Source organism: Pocillopora verrucosa, chromosome 5 (genome assembly GCF_036669915.1).
Source record: "Pocillopora verrucosa isolate sample1 chromosome 5, ASM3666991v2, whole genome shotgun sequence".
NCBI lineage: Eukaryota > Metazoa > Cnidaria > Anthozoa > Scleractinia > Pocilloporidae > Pocillopora > Pocillopora verrucosa.
The window spans coordinates 16,201,121-16,217,129 of NC_089316.1; the positions used below are offsets into that span (position 1 = coordinate 16,201,121).

The 16,009-nt window shown below is 40.8% G+C and overlaps 3 pseudogenes; 2 read left to right on the top strand and 1 right to left on the bottom strand.

The window, feature by feature from the left end:
• The first annotated feature begins 7,727 nt into the window (after nucleotides 1-7,727).
• On the top strand, nucleotides 7,728-8,741 carry LOC131773533 (uncharacterized; annotated as a pseudogene).
• Nucleotides 8,742-8,761: 20 nt separating this feature from the next.
• LOC131773534 (uncharacterized) lies at nucleotides 8,762-10,280 on the top strand (annotated as a pseudogene).
• Nucleotides 10,281-10,548: 268 nt separating this feature from the next.
• On the bottom strand, nucleotides 10,549-11,477 carry LOC131773535 (uncharacterized; annotated as a pseudogene).
• Nucleotides 11,478-16,009: the final 4,532 nt, after the last annotated feature.

The following is a 16,009-nucleotide window of genomic DNA, read 5'->3' on the forward strand; positions in this document are numbered from 1 at the left end:
AAAAACTTTGGTCAGTTCTGAACCCACCATTAAATCCCTGTCTCGTAGATGGCTGGGCTGTAGTTTTTGGTCTCCAGCCTCTGGTAGACAGGGTGGTGGTGTCACTTTGATTTTGTCGAAATGTTCAGATGAAATTGTCTCTTGGAAAAAGGACTCACATGGTCGTATAGTCAGTATTTTTATCAGGGAGCAACGATGTAGACGTTAATTTAGTTAATATTTACACTCCCACTAATCTTGCAGAGCGAAAGATTTGCTTTGACTCTCTTCACGAATTTTGATTCCTTCCACTGCGATCATCATCACAGGGGATTTTAACTGCTATGATAATGCTCTTGATAAATCTGGTGGAAACATTTCTATTCACAAAGAATATGAGTCATTGAAAAATGACTTTGTGTAATTTGCATCCCAGCTCAAGGAAGTTTATGTGGTTTAATTCGTCTCCATCTATTGGACACAAATGTAAGCATCATGAACCTAAGATCGTACATCGAGTATAAAGATGTAAAGGAAGCCCTAAGTGGATACGGAAAATCTAAGAGCAAAATCATAAGACTCAAATATAAATCTGATCATGACCTTGCTGGTCTGGTGAATTGAAAAAGATCAGTCAAAAGGGTTTTGGAGAAGAAATCCATTCCATACTCGCTGAGAATAGCTGGGGAATGGTGAAGGGTCATACACAACAACAAACAGCCCATCTGTAGTGAATGCCAAGAAGTAGGGCATACTAGAAAGCGATGCCCAACGGCTAAATGCAGAGTATGCAATGAGTTGGGGCATATGTCCTTTGATTACGACAAGAAAGAATATCCACCTGAAAACAACACGGAGACAGAAAACAATGAAGAGGAGAAAAGGGAAGATCAATTAAGTGAGGAGGAACCAGAAGAAACAACTGAACAATTTCACAAAAGAAATTGGGTTTTCCCAAATGAGCAGGAGTTTTCCCAAGATATGGATTGTGAGAGCAAAGGATTAAAATGCCAACTTAATACGGACTTGGACTCCCACAAAAAGATCTCAAACTGACGACAAAAAATTAATCCTCTACCCAACTTGGAGGCAGCCAGAAAAAAAGAACACAAATCTGGTGCAAAATCCAGTGGGAAAGCAAAAGAAACTTTAAAAGCAACCTAATATGTTGCATCTTACTTCAACTTTTAAAAACAAAACTTTCGTGATGTCTCTGGTCCTTTTAATTCACACTTTTATCCTGTATCTATACACAATGACACTTCTAGCAAGCTTCAATACACAAGGTCTCCATTCCCAAGATCTTCGAAAATCTGCCTTTGACATATTTTTGTACTTGAGATGCACTGGACTGTTGTCATAGAAATGCAAATTAATAGGAAATGGAATGGAAATATTATAATCAACATTCAGAAGAGAAATCGATCGCCAGTTTTTCAGGTTTTTATGATCACCTTTTTTAAAGATGACATGCGTATTAATCGTCTTCATAGACTCACACATCTCTCCAATACGATAACAAGCATTAAGGACAGCATAAGAACGGACCTAGCTGATCCCAAAATTTTACGTTAAATTCAACAGAAAGGATGTCTTGTCATGGATGTGTTGTTTATAATAGTCAAATTAATTAGAATTTTCTATATTTTATATTGACTACATTCTTATTGTTTTGTGTGTATTTATAGATTTGTATACTATTCTATATATATGGATTTTTATAGTATTGTTTGATATTTAGATAGCATATATATTATTCTTGTAACTGTTATTATTATTATTAGTAGTACTATTTATATTTGTTTTTGTATTATGCATTGTATTTATGTTGGGATCCTATTCACTAGGGCTCCTACTGATAGCAGAGCCTTACGTTCTGATTGGACTACCCTGGTGTTGGGATTGTTATTTATTTTCAAATAAATGTGTCATTCAATTCCTCTGCAATCATTATCAGAGGGGCTTTTAATTGCTATGATAATGCTGTTGGTAAATTTGGTGGAAATGTTTCTATTCATAAAGAATATGAAATGTTGAAAAATGATTTTGCCCTTGTTGATGTTTGGCGTAATTTGCATCCTGCCTCAAGAGAGTTTACGTGGTTTACTTCATCTCAATCTATTAGGAGTAGATTGGACAAGTTTTTCATTTCTAGAGATTTGTTGTCACCTGGCATTGAATGTGACATCTCCCTTGTCCGATTTCCGATCATGATTTCGTTTCTCTTGTTTTTGACATCCCCACTGGGATCAAACAAGTAATTCTCTTTTGAAAGATAAGGATTTTTGTATGTCTATTAAAAAATTGATTGATTGTCATTTGCGTTTTTTACCTTCTTTTGCGAGTCTTCAAGATTGGTGGAAGTTTTTGAAACTGTTCATCAAAGAGGAATCGATCATCTTGTCTCATAATAAGTGGAGAAGTTTACGTAAAGAACAAGTGTTTTTAACGAATAAATTAATTCGTCTCTGTCGACGTTTAGTTGATGGGGACGATACCGCCTCCGTTTTGATCTCCGACACAGAAAGTCGATTGAAAGCCCTTCGCGTCAAAGAGATCGAAGGGATTATGATTTGTAGTTGCGCAAAATGGCTAGAAGAGAGCTAATGGCCCAGCCGGTACTTTTTTGATTTGCAAAAAATTAAAGCTCAGAGATCTCACATCTCTTCAGTTTACGATCTGAATGGCACTGAAGTCTCCCCCCAGGAGGAGATCGAAAAAGCGCACATTGATTTTTATTTGCGGCTCTTTTCCGAAAGCCAATTGACGCGGCTTTGCAGTATGATCTTTTGTCCTCATTGTTGCGTCAACTTTCCTCCCATCAAATGTCGTCTTGCGAAGGCCAGATGACGCTCGACGAAATGACTCTTGCACTAAGTATGAACACCAATAAAGTAACTGGCCTTTTGGGATCGGCTAGGTCCGTACCTATGCCAGGTCCTTAATGCTTGTTATCATGCTGGGGAGATGTGTGAGTTTATGAAGACAAGTAACATGTGCGTCATCTTAAGAAAAGGTGATCATAGAAACCTGAAAAACTGGCGACCAATTTCTCTTCTGAATGTCGATTAAAAAATTTGCTCTTCGCCTATCTCAAGTTTTAGAATTCATCATTGATCCTGATCAAACCTGTTCTGTGCCCGGATGTAGAATTACATAGAATTTACACATTCTTAGGGATGTTTTAGATTATATCGATCGCATTAATGAAACCGGCATTTTGATTAGCCTTGATGAAGAGAAAGCCTTTGATCGTGTTAATGGCACCTTTTTGTTAAATTTGTTGTCCCGTTTCGGTTTTGGTCCATCTTTTTGTTTTTGGATCAATACCTTAAATAATGGTGCCAATATGCGCATTATCGTGAATGAGTGGTTCTCTGATGCAATACCTTTATCCCGCTGTATTTTAAAGTCCTATCGTTCTCTCCATTGTTTGTTTAATATGATTAACGTGTATGATCCTCTTCTGGCCAGCGCTACCCCCCTGGTGGATGCCGAGTCTTTCCCGCCCATTGTGGCTCCCCCTGTTACGGCCAAGGTTGAGGTGACCCCTGGTACTTCTGGTGTCCCTGAAACTACCGAGCCTGTTAATAGTATGGATGTTGTGGATGTGTTGGCCAAAAATAGTCATGTTACGTCTGAAGTGCCTCCCATTGTGCCCGAGGTTGAGGCAACCCCTGGCCCATCTGGCGTTTCCCTTCTTGCCGCGGTTGAGAGTATGGATGGTGTTGAAAATGTACCAGTAGTAGAAAATGTAACCATTGTAGAAGATAATAATGACATTAATGAAAATATAACAGTAGAAAATAGTAGTATTGAAAACATAACTAAAATTAATGTAGTCAAAGATAAAGATAATGTAGGGATTAGTGATTTTAGTAGCCAGGAGTCGAGGGGCATACAATGCAGTGACTCCCCAGACATTTCCAGCTTCTCTTCCTCCACCAAAGCATCTGATTTGTCCTCTCGTTTTGGTGTTGTGTGTTTGCTGGGCTCCATGCATTCCTCTGGTTGTGCTATTCTTTTTCGCCCCTCTGTCTCTATCAGGCTCCAGGTACGACACGGAGGGGCATTACCTTCAATATGATCTTTCTTTCCGGGATCAGTCCGGTGAACCCAACCTTAAGGCTTTGCACTCCCCGCCTTAGGTTGGATTAGACTGTTAGTTCGGCAGGTATTGCACTGCCCTAGCAGGAGCCTGCCCCCCTCCTCCTGTTTCTACTGTTATTGCTTATTGGTACCCTTTTGAGGGTCTTAATTCTGATAACAAGACGGAGATAAAGAAGCTTGGTGCTCATCAGTCTTGGCCTGGTATGAAAGTTTATACCGGTTCTTGGGTTGTTAGGATGGTGCGGGATAACTCTATCACCCATGTGTCCTACCTGGGATCTGGAGTCGGGTTCAGTCCAGTGTGAACGTAAATGGCTATATCTTGCCTTTTTTCAATCTCTCACAGGGGGTGAGACACGGTTGTCCCCTGTCCCCCCTGTTGTGCTTCCTTGTGTCTGAGGTTCTTGCAGCCAACATCTGCTGCAACACCTGCATTTCTGGTCTTTGCATTCCGCCTTCCCTCCTCTCTCATATTTCACAATATGCAGATGATACATCTCTTATTGTATCGTCAGATGATGCTATCAACGCAGTGTTTGAGACCTATGCTTTTTTTGAAAGAGCCTCTGGGTGGAAGCTAAATCAAGCTAGGTCTAAGGGTCTTTGGCTGGGGAGCTGGTGTGTCTTCACTGACCCTCTGGTCGCCCTTGAGTGGTCGTCCGCTAAAATAAAGGTTTTGGGTGTTTTCATTGGCATTGGAGATCTGAATGGTGACAATTGGCATCCCCATATTGAAGCGGTGGATCATGTTCTCAAATCATGGCATTCTCATTCGTTGTCCTTTCGTGGCAAAGCCCTGGTCATTAATGCTCTTGCCCTCTCTTGGGTGTGGTTTGTGGCCTCTTTGATCCACATGCCTGTCTGGGTAGCAAAGGAGCTCCCTTCCCTGGCTTTTTCTTTCTTCTGGTCCAGCAAGCGTGAGCTCGTCTCTCGCTCTGTTTGGATCCAGTCCCCTCTTTTTGGTGGTTTCTCTGTTGTTAGTGTTCAGTATGAGGTGTGGGCTCTTCTCAGCCAGTGGGTGAGGAGATTTTCCTCCTCCTCTGCCGGTTGGTCCTCACTCATGTCTTTCTGGTTTTCGTCCTCTTTTGGTGTTTTGCCATCTGCCGTCTTTTCCAGGCCCTTTTCCTTTGACCCCAGGGTTTTACCGTGGTTTTATAGCTCTCTCCTTTTGGCTTGGCATGGCCTCAATGGTTCCTTCACCATGTCTTGTAATTCCCTTGTTTTTGGTTCGTCCTGTCCTCATGTTTGCTGCCGTGTGTCTGATGTGTCCACAAAAAGTTGGTATTTGTACCTTCTGTCTGAGAACATGGTTCCACCACATTGTGTTGAAAAGTTTTCTCCAGTGTAGGGTTCACTGGATTGGCCATTCATGTGGCGCTCGCTCACCTTTTTTGATCTTGACCATCAGGTCACAAATCTCAGCTGGAAGATTGCACACAGTGTTTTGTACACTGCACAGTGTCTTATCTCCTTTGGATTGTCAGTTCCCCCTATTGCTTTTGCAGATCTTTTGTGGAGTCTTTGGAGCATCTGTTCTCTTTCTGTCCTCTAGCGCAGAGTGCTCTCTCCTGACTTCAGTCGCTGATGTTCAGTTTTTCTTTCATGTGCCCTGCCCTCCTTTGTTGTCATGTCCTCTTCGGCTTCAGCTCTGATGAGCTAGTTGTCTTCACCCATATCTTTGTGTATCTGCTGAATCTTTGTAAGTATTGTATCTGGCAATCTCGTAATGACTTCTGTTGTCGTGCTGTTTGTCTTGGCGCTGCTGTGGTGATCGCAGGGGTGAAGTCTCATTTCAGATTTCACCTGCTAATCTTCTTCAAGTGTTTACGGTCTGTTCGCCATCATCGCCTCTTCCACTGCCAGTGGGGCGCTCGTGGAGTCGTCGCCTCTGTCTCTCCCTGTGTTACGAAAAATTGTCTAAGTAAAGTCCCAGAACATTCTAGAACCCGAAGTTATCTAGACATGACCTTCTAGTAAAGAGAACATCCTGGAACGTTCTATTTCTTAAATAATTGTTCAAATTTAGAAACCGTGTTAATCTACTAAATTTAGTTCTTTAGAGAAGTTTCTAGATCCTTATACTTTATGTATATAAGAGCGGCAGTTCCATCAAACAGAGACAGATTTGCGAAGAAGCTTAGTGCTATAAAACAAGAAGTCAACTACGCGGAAGTAAAACAGTTGTTGTTAGCGACGATCCTGAGTTTTGTCTAGGAACAACCCTGCTCTACATGGACACTCGTAACACCCTGGAACCTTGCTCTCTCTATTTCGTGTCCTCTTGCAGCCACTGGTGCTGGGTCTCCTTAATTGGTGTATTGCACAGGGGTTTCCTGCGTGCTGCAAGGCCCTAATCTGGGCATTGTGTGTCTGTTCTGTGTCCTCTTGTGCTGGGTCTCCTTGATTGGTGTACTGCACAGAGGTTTTAGTGCTGCATGGCCCTAATCTGGGTGGTCTGTGTGGTATCTGGTTGTGTGATTTCTTGCGCCGGGTCTCCTTAACTGGTGTACTGCATGGGGGTCCTTGTATCAGTTGTGTTCATTTCTGTAGTGCATGTTTGGTTTTGTCTCTGTGTGTGTATGTCTTTTGAGAGTGGGTGTGCGCAATTTTTGGAGTGTGTATGCTAATTTTGGCAAGGTGGAGTTCGATTTCCAAGGGAAGTTGATGCGTGGTGGCCCTCGATTTTTGGTGGACCCAACCCTAAGGCATTGCACTTTCAGCCAGGGGTTGGAGTAGGTCTGTAGATGGGCAGGCATTGCACTGCCCCCAGGGGAGCCTGGCTGTTCACCTTAAATATAAAAATCCCGTTTTTTGGACTTGGTTCGGCCCTTTGGGATGTGGCCTTTGAGGGTTTTTTGCCCCATTTTTTCCAGTTTATAGTGTGCCAGGACTTCCTGGTTTTTGTTGGTGTTTAGCATTTTAGCCTAGTTACCTGCGCTTGTACTGAATCACCCTTCCGAGTCTGTGTAGTGAATTGGGGGGCTCAGCCCTTTGGGGCATCTATTTGGGTTCTTTTTTGGGCCCTTTTTCCTTTTTTGTTTTTGCTTTTCCTTTTGACTCTGCTGTGGTATTCTTATGTACGAACACTTGCGTAGTGCATGCTCCGGCGGCAATTGTCACTCAGGAGAAGGCACATGTGCTCTCTTTACTTGAAGAGGTGGTAGATTTTGGCAAGTTGTCTGCTGTCCAATTCGTTCCCAGAGTCTGATTCAGCTAATTTTTAAAGACCCACTGATAAAGATAGGCTGATTAATCAGGGATTGGTTATGCTAGATAATGTTGAGCATAGTGTCACTCCCTTGGACTGGCCTAACACTTTGGTGTATGTACATCACTACCCAGCCGAGGGGGATGATGGTCTCCTGTGTCAGGAATTACACCATTATGGAAAAATAATTTTTTTGTAAGAATCAACACTTTTCTGGGAGGCCTAATCTCTTTACAGGGTCTCATATATTGACAATGTCCCGGTCTAAAGCAATTCCGGCTGAGGTGTTAGTGGATGCGTATTCCACCCATGTCTGGTACCGTGGCATGCAGCCATTCTGCCAAATAAGTATAGCGTGCATAAGTATCATACGCTAAAATAACTTGGCAGGTTGTCAGACATCTGTTCTAGTAACGAGTCAAGGCACACAATGCACTTTGCTCAAGGAATTCATCATCTCAACCTAGCTCAGAGTGACGAGGAAAATTCAGATCAAGAGGAAGAAGGTGAAGTCAAGGATGATGACCCTTCCTACATCCCTGACCCTGACGAGATTTCTGATCGCAACAACAATACCGACGATTTGTATGAGTAAGTTGTACAGTAATTACAAACGATTGGTGGTGGTGGTAAATGGTTAATCACTAATTTTGTTCTATACAGAGAATCTCCCTGAAGTGTGCCATCCCATAAACAAAAGTTGTTCCTCATGTCAGAATCATCGCTTTTTGGCCTATTCCAGTTTTGCCCCATTTGCTTACAGAATGTGAAAGGATGATCGAATCAAGAAGTGGTACTAAAATAATAGTTATGCAGAAATGCCTTTTGTCCTCGTTTATTAGGAAGTGGGATTCACAACCCTCTGTTGGGACAATTCCAATTGGTAATATCATGCTGTCCTCTTCCATACTCTTTGCCACGGTTAGCATAGCAAATGTGCTTAATATTTTGATTCTTATGAATTTCACCACAATTTCTTACTCAACATTTATGATGCACCAAAAGAAGTACTTACATCCTGCAGTACAAAAGATGTATCAAGTTCAGCAGTCAAACCTTATTGGAAACATCAAGGCCCAAGGTAGAGAGTTAATACTTGGGGGGGGGGGGGGGATGGCCACTGTGATAGTCCGTGTCATTCAGCAAAGTACGGCACATAGTCAGTCATGGATGTTGAGCAAAACAAGATTGTTGATTCAAAGTTGGTTCAGATTTGTAAATGCTTACGTAGTACACTAACCCAAAACCATGCTTGGCATTTGACTTATTGCTCCTTTGGTTGTCCTCAGAGCAACGAAGTGAGAAATTCAAGTGAAATGAAGAAGGAGGGGCTTTCAAGATCTCTGACATTTCTAACTGGAGAGGGTCTGTCTATTAACTCCCTCATAACAGACAGGCATGTTCAAATAAGAAAGTACATGAGGGAAACATAGCCTGCTATTAAATACCGGCTTGATGGGTGGCATGTCGGCAAAGGTAGGTTACATTTACACTAGAAAACCCTATGCAGGTCCCTTACAAAGGTGGAGGGGAAGGGGTTGTTGTTAAGGATTAGTGTTTTTCATTTTCATGACAAAGGAAAATAGGAACATTTAAACCCAGTGAACTACAAACTTTTTCCTTTTTCAATGTGTGAAACTTTGTGTATATCCAATGTTTTTTAATGTTATTTCTACTTTTTGATGGCCATGAAATGTGTGTTGAAGCCCCCCTATACATAGATTAAAAAATGGAAGAGCATTATCAATCTCATGTTCTGGTGTGTCTCATCAACTAATGATGATGAGCCTGACCTCAAAGACGCTAAGTGGCTGTCCATAACAAACCACTTAATAAACTGGCACTCGGCATGACAACCAATTGTTTCCTAAATGTGTCCTAGGAGACTACCTGGCAGAGAGAGGAAGAGGAAATGGCTCAAGCCAGGTACATAGCATTGTACACTTAACACATAACTACCATTAACCTGAAACAAACCACAGTCCCAAAGGAAACAAAAAGTTGATTTGTAGAAACAACCCACCTCTCTAAAATGTGCAATCAGTATCTTCATTTCTGTTTCTTGCACTCAGTAACCTTTAGCTATTACAAAGGATTTCACTAACCAGTGCCTGAGAAAAATGCAATAAATCTATTTTTGTAGGCACGCCACCCTATGAACACCTTACAGAGTTGCTGACAAAGGGCTCCCTGTTGAAAGACATAAGGCAGATGTCTGGGAAGCATGCAACTTCTTCCTTAGAGGCCTTCCATTCTGTTCTCAACCATTTTGCCACCAAAAAGTTGGCATTTTACTACCATGGAATGACAAGCAGGTGTACAACCATAAACAAATTTAAAATCAAAATTATCTAATTCACATCAATTAATAACTTTGGTAATAAAACAACTTGAAGGCTTTACTACTTTCCAGAAATTCCTAAAAATAATAGTTATGTCACACAAGATAAAAAATAATCCAAAACAGACTTGTCTTTTCAGGTTACAGACTGCAATCCTGCATTACGATGAAAATAGTAATCATGAGCAGGCATCAACGATGGATGGAACTAAGCAGGTGAACATCACTTTTCCAAAACACAAGGGTGAATATACTGTCAAGAAGATTCTGGTAAAATGTTCTTATGGTAAGTGGCCAAACAAGAAGGAATTAGTGAGTCAACTAACTTAATAAGTTAACTATTAAAAGATATATCATACTAGCATCCATTTTCGCATAGAACTGGTAACATTTCTTCAAATTAATCCATAACAAATGAGAAAAAAAGAAAAAAAATGTGATGCTTGTGTTAACTCATTGCTTATACTATAACACCACCGAGGGTATTTGGCTGATCTGAGAGAAACTGTTCTTCAGGTAATATTAGGCCTTGAGAGCTTTGTGTTGGAGAGAGCTGCCTCTCCACCATCCCTATCATCTGAGTATGACCACCCTGACAAACAGGCTGCTGTGAATGCTCTAAGATCAAGATTTAACAGGTGATTCAGATCTTCATTACGCTTTCTTAATCTAATCTAAAAACGATATGCAGGACAAATATTTGAGTCAAACTATTGTAAACCAAGCGACAGGTCCCAAGTACAGATATATAAAGATAATTTTCTTCAGTCATATATTTTGCTGGTTGACTGGATCAAACAAAATAGTTCTGTGGGTGTTCATCACAACCTATATGTAATTAATCGTGCCAATTTGATTATCTGTTAACTGTAAATGATTAATAAAGTTTCCACTCAATAGTATAGTTTTCTTACTTTGCATCTCCTACAAAAAATTTCTTTGATAAAAGCAACAACAAGAAGGGTAATAGAGTAGAGAACTGTTCGTCTGCAAAACGGAACTGTTCGAAAGTTAATTGTTCTTTGATACCAAGGGGAGGAAAGCAGGCCCGAATACAATACACAGCACAGGAAGGTCACGCATATTTCTTTACCTAGAACATCCCAACACCATCTTGCCAACTGCCTGTAGGCTATATGTCAATTTTTTTTGGGCTGAGGGCCTTCATAAGGGTCCCTCTACTGCTGCCTGATACCATGCTGTCTGTAGAACCCAATGATTCAAACAAACAGCCTGCAACCCAGGGTCCTGTGTTACACAAACCAGTGGCTCGGCCAGTCCTTCTGCCTCGATTGCTTCATTGTTTTTGGCAACAACAGTCAATTTCGCAACAGCAAACACATTTGAGAACTCGATTCAGTCTCTGACAGTTTGCACACCTACACCTAAAATTTCGAACATCAACTTCAATGGTGCAGTTGAAGAGGTAAAGAAGGAGTAATTACGCAAGCTTAAGATATATGTAGCATGCACAGCAAATGTGAGAGAATAGCTTTATTGTCATCAACAAATGCTGGTCTATTCAAGCTTAAGTCCTACATTTTTAGGGCCAAAAACTGCTGCAATTCTCAAATGTAACGATCACTTCACTTTTAGAAGGAAGAAACGAAGAAATTTCACCAAGAGGCGAAAATTGTAAGTCACTGAAATTGCTTACCAGTCTGTGGTTCGTAATTGCATGAATGGATTGGCCTCATTTGATTCATTCGAAGAGTCAGAACTAGCCTCACTGTCGTAAGGTTCAAACAAATATGGTTGCATTTCTTGAGCGTCTGCACTCTTGATCACCAAGGATGAACCCAAAGAGGAACCACTTGAATCATTAGTGTTGAACTCCATTACGATCACTTAAATGTTTTTTAGTTCTCCTTCCTATGTAATGGATCACGTGTTTAAAAAGGAGCCAGTTCAATTTTCAGTCCTTGAATTGAGTGAATTTGGCACTTTTACACCTAAGATTTTAACTGAATGAAAGGTTTTAGGGAACTTTTTATTCTTCCAGTAGTTGCTTTTGCAAAAAGTCTACATTTTAAGTAAATGCTAAAATTTGGTGGAGTATTCCTTTAATCCTAGTAGTTAAAATACTCACGATAATTCTACTTTAATTAGTGATAATGAAATTAGTGAATTCAGAAGTCAAGGCTCTGGGGGTATAGAGTGTAGTGACTCCCCGGATATCTCGAGCTTTTCTTCCTCTGCTGGGGTTTCTGATTCCTTGAAAGCACTGAAACAAGCCATAATCCCATCTTACACCGTGGCTGTGGTGTCCATTGTAAAGCGGTCAAAGGCGGTCCCTGGTGCTGGTATTCAGAAAAAGAAGGGAAAGTAGTTTCTTGCTTTTCCCATCTCGCAATTGGTGTCCGATCACCCTCCTTAATGTCGACTACAAACTTCCTTCCCGGGCTATTGCTTGCTGTCTGCTAAAGATGATAACTCAGATAACAAGTCTTAATTACATTTTATTTTAGCAACTATTTCTGTACATTGCTATGCTGACATTGCAGAAATAATTCAGTTTGTGTTCTTCTAATATTGAAAATACATGTAGCTTATTTACAAATTATCAGTAATTGAAATACAAGATTTTCCTGTTTGTTGTAACAATGAAACTAATCATGATATATATTTTACCCAGTTTAGGGTACCCACTGCTAAGGTGAGGTTGCAATTTCTTAACAAGCAATTAGAGTATTCAGTGATAGCCTTCTTGGGATCATTTGCCATGATGATAATGCCACCCTAACTATTCAATCAGCTGCTTCTACATTAAATGAATCTCCTGCAGCATTGATGACATCTTCAACATCAAAATAAACAGCAGTATCCGAGCATAACTCATCATATACCTCATTCCCATTACAGATGGCATTGACAAAGGAACTGAACTAATTATCAGGTAGTTGATCCCAGAGTAGAAAAATGTCTCAGTTATTCTGGAGGCAGCAAGCCCCAAACTTTAATGCAATTAGAGTACAAGCATTGCTTTCATACCTATCCCCAACAGTGGACTGAGAAATGCTTGTTGGGAAAGTAAATGTTATTCTTATTTTAGCTTAAGTATTTGTACCCATTTAAGGTCCACTAGTTATTTTAAGTATTAGCTTAAGTATTTGTACCCATCTAAGTTATTCTAAATATTTGCTTTAGTACTTGCAGGTTCTCTAAAGTTAGCTTAACCATTCATTTAGTTACACTAGTTAAAATTGTAGGAATATTTAACGTTCTGGACTCTTTTGGGAACTTTTTTCCGCTAATTAATAGTTAGTAAGGGCCAAGCCCACACCTGTTCTGCACTTTTATTTTGTAAATAGTGATTTACTTAAAGTAAATCCTTTTTAATTGTGTTTTCACTGAGACAATTTTAGCTACAACCGCCAGGATGAACCAAGAATACAGGGCAAGAGTTAGAAGAGAATCAAGAGCCCACGTGCCACAGCCACCTCAATCAGGAAAGCGATGAATTGTGAGTACAATAATTTTTTAATTATACTGTTTGAAAGCTTAGGTTTCAGACTGAAAATAATGCAGTTGTGGAGGTCAATTGGATGGATTATACATGTTTCCATGCGATTCAATGGGTTTTAAGTTTTCCTGTGTTGAATTTGGCAAACAATTATAGATTTCTTGGATTTTTCTTTGAAACACGATGCAGCGAAAAATAGCGTTTGCACGTGTAGAATTGAACAGTCTTCATAATAACTTATTGTTGACTTGTGGTCTTTGTACCTTGTTTATAGCCTCAAGTTTGAGTTGTCTCTCATATTTGTGACAGCAATGGGGCTGACAACTGTCTCTTATGGTGAAAACAATCAAACAAGTTGTGCCCTCTATTTCTCTTATTCAACGTCATGAAAAAATTCGTTACTTTACTGATTACTTATTACAAGGTGTCAGTGTGGAAACTGCCAAGCGATAGAAAGTGAGGAAGAGAGTATCTGTTACAAAGAAGTAGATGCAGTCAGGAATAGAATGTTTGAGGATTTCATAAAGAAACAGCATCGGGGGGTTCGAGGCAATGTGCCTCAATGTCTTGGTAACTAGGCAACTAGTCAGGCGGTTTTGGGGTACTCTGGACAAAAATATGCGGGTCCCTTTGCCTTCTTGTGCTGTGAAGTTGTAGAGGAAACCAATAAAACTGCCTGCGGGAAGGGAGAGAAGACAAGTTCTACCAAAAAGTTCAAACATATTGAAAGTGACCTCAAAGCTGCCCAAGAACAGGTTCGATCCAATGAACTGTACAAAAAGATGGAGGCTGAGTATCAAGCTACTATAGTAGAAATGCAAAAACGAATTGAGGAGCTAGGAGGTACAAAAAAAAAACAATTATCACAAATGCATGTTTCCATCATTTTTTGCCAATTTTGTCAACCCAAACAGGAATCACCGTGATGGTAGGTGTGCGAAACGCACAGAAAGTACCTATGTTCTTCAGGCTAATTAAACTTAATGAGATTTTTTCTCATGTTGAGAACATCAAGAGAAGAATGGCGTGCATGAATAGTTTGCCCACTTATTTGCGTCTCATTGAATAAGAAAAGAGACTATTGATACATACCTAATTCTTTAAAGCACATCAACACATAAAAATGACGGAGTATTCAAGAATGTTATCGTACCCTGTTACACGTTTTAATGCATTTAAAACCACACCCATTCAACTTTTATACCTGCACAGTATAATAAACAACATAGCGAGCTCTTTAACACAATTTCCGATCATACTCCTCCCTGTAAAAACTCCACCGTTCATGATACATTCTTTGCAGGTGATTGTTTGGAGTCATGTAGTAACTATTTATGATTGATATTTATATATATATAGGAGGTCTGCAAGTCGATTTTCGCGTGGAACACTGCTCAATACACTGAAGCAGAGCAGAATAAATATTATAAGAGGAAAAAAGGACGCAACTACATTTCCCGACAAGCCTGTTTCATGAATCGCTTCACTCCTCAGGGAAGTCAGCAAGTAAGTGTTTTGTTTACTTTGCTAAGTGCGATTTTTGTAAGTTTTTTCTGTTCATGGGCGATATAGTTTTCATTCGAGAGACGGAAGTTGGTAATAGCGAGATGCCTGTGACGATCGCTAATGAGATGCCTGTGGAGAATCAGATTGCTGTGGATAATGAGATGACCGTTGGTGATGGAAACACGTGTGAAAATGAAGATAGAAGTATTGTTGACGGTGAGAGTTATGCGTCACAAACTGCACGCACAATCTCGTTTGGGGAACGGCCGCGTCATACAGCGCCAACTTCTAACGAAAATTCCATGCCACAATGGCCGAAGAGTGCTTTCTTCACACCGAGCAAAACTACTACTGCAAGACCTGTGTTCGATGTGTTGGTTAACGCCGACATCGATAACACCGAGATCCATTGTCTACAACGAAAACTAAATGGTGAAGCCAAAGAAAAATTCCTTCGTTTAAATTCCCTCCAAATTAACTCGGAAAACTACGCTCTCCAGGACATCGACAAACCGCTCACTTTCTTAACTATCTATGACGCGCCGTTCGAGCTCTCGGACCTCGCAATTATCAAACGTCTAACCCCTTTCTGCGAGGTCCTCCACTATCGACGGGGAAAACATTCCCTCGCACTGAATATTCACAACGGGCTGCGACACTACCACGTCCGCATAATAAAACCCATACCAAACTATTTGCGGTTCGGCAAATACCAGATCTATATCAAATATACCTCCCAAATTCCCACTTGCCGAAAGTGCAACCTTCCTGGGCATTTTAGTAATGCGTGCCCAAACAAAATCTGCTTCAACTGTGACAATATCGGCCACAAGGCCTGAGATTGTAACCTGCCGACGCTCTGTTGTATATGCAAAGAAGAAGGACATCGCGGCATTGGTTGCGACTACTCCTGGTTTTTTCCCTGTACCCAAGGCATTTCTACAGACGAGAATAGCGATGTGGCCATTGAATCCTCACATGATGGAATGAGTGAATACGGCCTCTCGTCTCTGTCCCACCCGCATCGGATGGAACTATCGAACATGCCGAAATCGAAGAACCAACATCTGCTCCAGCTGCTCTCGACCCGCCTTCCACTGCTACACTGTTGCCTTCTTCTTCCGACGATTCTCCGTCCCCTAAAATTCTAGATTCTCAAGGCCTTTTAATTCCTTCCGAAGCCCCGCGGAAACCACCTCCCCGTTGAGTGCCTGCCTGTCTTTCTTCTCTTTCAAATTCCCTTGCTGTTTGTACTCGAAAACCAACCTCGCCTGCTCTTGTAACTGGAAAACCTCGTTCTTTGTCGCCCGATCCACCTGCTTCTTCATCTGCTTCCCTTCCGCCTGAATCTCAAGAATCTGACATGGAAACTGTAACGGACTTAAAGAGGAAATCTTCGGAT